The 5,445-nt window shown below is 41.2% G+C and overlaps 1 pseudogene across 1 annotated transcript; it reads left to right on the forward strand.

Moving 5' to 3' along the window:
* The first annotated feature begins 2,939 nt into the window (after nucleotides 1–2,939).
* On the forward strand, nucleotides 2,940–3,881 carry LOC112607687 (annotated as a pseudogene). The gene has a single exon (XR_003115900.1). The product of XR_003115900.1 is annotated as a programmed cell death protein 2 pseudogene (transcript).
* Nucleotides 3,882–5,445: the final 1,564 nt, after the last annotated feature.

The raw sequence follows: 5,445 nt of genomic DNA on the forward strand, positions 1-5,445 counted from the left end.
CCTGAGTCTAGAAGGTCCCAGCACTCAAATGGGATGAAAGGCTTGCAAGTTCATCAAGTGTTTATTTACAGACCTGAGAGCAGGACTAGGGCAAAGCAACAGAGGTGGATCAAGCACCAGGGACTAGCAACAATGCAAAGCCATTTCCACCCCTGGGCCAGAACAGGTAGAGGGAAAGAGCCCTTACCTGGACCTGATGAGACCTGTAGCTATAGGAGAAGGTCCCCAACAGGACCTGTGTCTTTAAGGGAGGCACCAGGGCACTGCCAAACCACAGCTAGCTGCAAGAGAGCTAGGGGAGCAAATCCACCAACCTCTCTCTCCTCCTATGCTCTTTTCCTGCTGGTACCTCCATTGGTCAAATCAATCAGAAACCAAAGGGCAGGGGAGCTAATTGTTACAGTCCTTAGAGGTCACCTCTTTGGGCACAGAGTAAGGCAGAGAAGGGCAGAGAATCTAGAGGGGCAACCAGAGAATGTCCACCACACATTCCATTTTGAACTTGCCATTTGTACTTAAACAAAAAGAATAAGTTTCCCAGTCAAAAACAAAATCGCAGCAAAACAAAGAAATCTGCCCTCAGAAGAATCAGAAAGCCCATATTTATGAAGCAGGAGGAATTTCAGAGCAGTTTGGAAGGATTTTTATTTTTCACTTTGTAACTACGATATACAGATATCTACTTATTTTAATACTATAATATTTTGTCATCTCCTTTCATTGAAAACTGATCTTCAATTTTGCAAAAATTGCCTGATTAAATCCTCACTCATGAATGCTTCAATAGGCTGCTACAAACTACAACTAAAACCCAGGAGTTGAGGGAAAGTCCCTGAGAAAAAGCAATGTTAATGGACACTTTGAACAGAAATATATTACCAAAGAGAATAATGTAAATTATTAATAGCCATATACTAAAGACAGATTAATCCAGCTAGAATTAGATTGAAAGAATGTATGCAATTGCCATAATCAAAAATGCTTTCACACTTAAATCACTTTTCTAGACAACCTGTGTTCATGTTATAGAAAGAGCAGCACCCTCTAGGGGCAGGGAGTGCCAATGGTCTATTGCCCTTTGACTTGTGCTTTTTCCTCATACCAGTAAGTGCATGATGGAGGTGGGGTGGAGGAGGGAGGAGGAGTATTTTTATCCCCAGTGCTCTTCCAAAAGAAGGCAAGTGGGTGATGCACAAAGACCCTCAGCTGGGAAATGGAAGACCCAGGTTCCTATTCTGACATGGTTGTTGATTCGTTTTACATTCTTGGTTAATGTTCTTTTCTCCAAACTCAAGTTTTCTCTTTGTAAATATTTATCTCCAGTATCTCTTATACTTCAATTGCTTCAGCTCTAAAACTAGAAAAAACAAGAACAAAAATGTTATGGAGTTGTCTTGGGTACTAGGTAATACTTGTGAAAAACACTTTGTAAATTGTCAGATGCTAAAGCAACATAAGGGAGGCCACATGGCACAATAAGAACACATGACCAGGGATAGTTAACTTGCATATAAAATTATAGCTTGAAATTTCAGACTTCTGGCTATGGTCTAGTAAGGAGACCAGCAATATTTTCCCGAAAAAATACCCATAAAGCTGAACAAAATTGATAAAACAACTCTTTTACTCCTCTTGAAATCAACTAAAGGCACAAAATAATTCCAGAAGCATTTAGTTTGAAAAACTATTGAACTTTGGGTAAGAACAGTGGAAGTGTGGTGTCTTTACCTGGGGCTGATCCTAACTTCTACCTTCTTCCCAGCTTAGTTGGTGCTGAGATTCTGCCAGGACATGGCAGGGCCATGAGGACAGACAGCTACACTTACTCAATTTGGAGCAACAGATACCCATATCCAGCAGTACTGGTGAAAGTGATTATCCTGGCATCAAGTGAGGAGGGAGGGCCAATGGCTCTACTTGTCTGATATTACAGTCATGGTTAAGGCAAGCATATTTCTGGCTGAGGGTGCACATATGAGCAGCAGAGACCAAAGACAGTACAAACAATATACACAATTCTGGCTGACCCTGAGGCTGGACACATGTGCATAGGAGACCCAGAAGGGCCTAGCTGAAATTAAAATGCTGGAGTAGAATTAACAATGGCCTAAACTTTGAATCTATTCCCTTACCCACACACAAATTTCAGCACAAGACAAAATCCTTACTTGCTTGAGGCACTTCAGCACAACCTATGTCCAATCATTGGCTGACTAGTGGGCTACATAGACACAGGGATGAGCCTTAAGAAGTCAGTCTTAAAGACAAAAACAAGAATTAAAAAAAAAAAATCTGGGCAGAGATATCAGCAGCTCCATATCACTAGGGAGATAGATTTAACTCAGGTAGGTTACTAAACAATGAACAAATTTTAAAAAGAACAAACCTTCAGGGTGGAAATACAGAATCTAGAGTTGCTACAATATAAAACTAGAATCTTCAGTTTTCAAAAACACCACCAACAAAAATGAGACATGCAAAGAAAGAAAATATGACTCAGGGTAAAGAAAAAGGGGAAATGACAGAAACTCCCTATGAGTGATTCTAGGTATTTGATTTATCAGACAGACATCAAAGCAGCTATTTAAATATGTTCAAAGGGCTAAAAAAAAAATCACATTTAAAAAATTAAAGGAAAGTATGGAAACATTGAATCAACAAATAGAGAATCTCAATAAACAGATAGGAATTATTGAAAACAACCAAAGAGAAATTCTGGAGTTGAAGGTATAATAACTGAAATGAGAAATTCACCTAGAGGACTTTAACAGAGGATTCAAGATGGCAAAAGAATCCATCAGTGAACTTGAAGATAAAAATTGAAGAAAAATGAATAGAGCCTTAAAGACTTTTGGGACATCAAATATATAAACGCACATACAGTGGGAGTCCCAGAATGAGAGGAGAGAAGAAAAAGGAAGAAAAACTTTGAAGAAATAATGGTAGAGGGGCGGCCGGCCGGCGTGGCTGGGCGCGGTCAGGCTGCGGATCCGGCCCTGGCCTGCGCGCTGTGCAGCCGGCTGCTCTCCTTCCTGCTACAGATGTACGCCTGCCGCGCCGACGCCTTCCACCGTGGCATCTGCCTCTTCTACTGCCGTGAGCCGCCGTGCTGTGCCGGCCTGCGAGTTTTTAGGAGTCAGCTACCCAGGAAAAATGATTTTTACTCATATGAGCTACCTTCTGAGAATCCTTCCCCAGAAACAGGACAATCAGTGTGTCTCCAACTTAAGTCTAGTGCTGGTCTCTGCAGGGTTTGTGGCTGTTTAGGCCCCAAAACATGCTCCAGATGCCACAGAGCGTATTACTGCAGCAAGGAGCATCAGAGCCTAGACCAGAAATTGAGATATAAACAGGCTTGTACACAATCAGATCATTTGGACCATATAATTCCAGACCACGACTTCCTTTTTCCAGAATTTGCAATTGTAATAGAAGCAAAAGATGAGATTACACCTGAAGTTGTGGAAAAGGAAGATTACTCGGAGATTATAAGGAGCATGGGTGATGCACTTGACGAAGAACTGGATTCCACGGCAAAACATGAATCCAGGGAAGACAACATTTTTCAGAAGTTCAAAACTCAGATAGCTTTTGAACCGGAACAGATTCTCAGATATGGCAGAGGTATTGCCCCCATCTGGATTTCAGGTGAAAATATTCCTCAAGAAAAGGATATTCCAGAGAATATCCTTTGTGATGCCAAGAGAATGTTTGAATTCCAGGTTATGCCTCAGCTCCTAAAGTACCTGAAGGCTGGCAGACTGGGCAAGAGCATTGACTGGGGCATCCTGGCTGTCTTAACCTGGGCTGAGAGCTGCAGCTTGGGTACTGGCTCTACAGAATAATTTGTGTGGAAGCAGGATGTAACAGATACACTGTAAAGGCATCTTAAAGCCTTAAAAAACGTTAATAATCTTTTATACCTTGCAATTCAATTTCTGGGACTTCATCCTAAGGAAACACTTACACCAAAAATAGAGGTGCAGAGATGTTGAAGCATTGCTTACAGTGTCTACATATTAGTGAAGCAAAAGTATCCAGTGACAAGGAATTAAATAAATTTTGGTACATCCGCAGTGGAAGTCCACACAGTCTTAATTACACACACCTATATTGACAGCCGAGATACCATTATAGGTGGTATTCACGGTATGACCCTATTCTTGTAAAAATATTTGTATATGTATATGTGCATAGAAATAAATCTGCAAAGATGAGAAAAAAGAAATAATGATAGAAAACTGCAACTTCGAGAAAAAAAAATTAAGATAGCACAGAGGCACAACAAACTTCAAGTAAGATAAATACAAAAAGATCCACACCTAAACATATCATAGTCAAAGTGTTCAAAGACAAAGAAAATCTTAAAAGCAGAAAGAGAAAAATGATTCACTATGTACAGGAAAGTACAGCACTTTTAATTCCTGATTTTTCATCTAAAATAATGAAGACCAATAGGACATATTAAAAATACTGGGAAAAAAGGCCGGGCACGGTGGCTAACACCTATAATCCCAGCACTATGGGAGGCCACGGCCGGCAGATCGCAAGGTCAGGAGTTCCACACCAGCCTGACCAACATGGGGAAACCCTGTCTCCACTAAAACTACAAAAATTAGCCGGGCATGGTGGTGCACACCTGTAATTCCAGCTACTCAGGAGGCTGAGGCAGGAGAATCACTTGAACCCGGGAGGCGGAGGTTGCAGTGAGCTGAGATCATGCCACTGCACTCCAGTCTGGGCAACAGAGTGAGGCTCTGTCTAAAAAAAACAAAAAACAAAACAAACAAACAAAAAAAACTGAGAAAAAAATAACTACTAAAGTATTCTATATTAAGCAAAACTGTCCTTCATAAATGAAAGCTAAATAAAGCTATTCCCAGATAAATAATAAATAGGCTGAGAGAATTTGTGGCTAGAAGATCTGCTTTACAAGATACTATAAACAGTCCTTTGGGCCAAAAGGAATTGACACCAGGTTGTAATTTTAATCCACAGGAAAAAATGAAAACTACCAGGAATAGTAAATACATAAGTTAATTTAAGAGAGTCTTATATTAACCTGTAAATGCTATAAGAAAATATAGGGCCGGGCGCGGTGGCTCAAGCCTGTAATCCCAGCACTCTGGGAGGCCAAGACGGGCGGATCACGAGGTCAGGAGATCGAGACCATCCTGGCTAACACGGTGAAACCCCGTCTCTACTAAAAAGTACAAAAAACTAGCCGGGTGAGGTGGTGGGTGCCTGTAGTCCCAGCTACTCGGGAGGCTGAGGCAGGAGAATGGCGTAAACCCGGGAGGCGGAGCTTGCAGTGAGCTGAGATCTGGCCACTGCACTCCAGCCTGGGCGACAGAGCGAGACTCCATCTCAAAAAAAAAAAAAAAAAAAAAAAGAAAATATAGCACCATATGGCACTCACACTATATATTTTTGTTTCATTCTCTT

This window comes from Theropithecus gelada, chromosome 15, assembly GCF_003255815.1.
Source record: "Theropithecus gelada isolate Dixy chromosome 15, Tgel_1.0, whole genome shotgun sequence".
Lineage (NCBI taxonomy): Eukaryota > Metazoa > Chordata > Mammalia > Primates > Cercopithecidae > Theropithecus > Theropithecus gelada.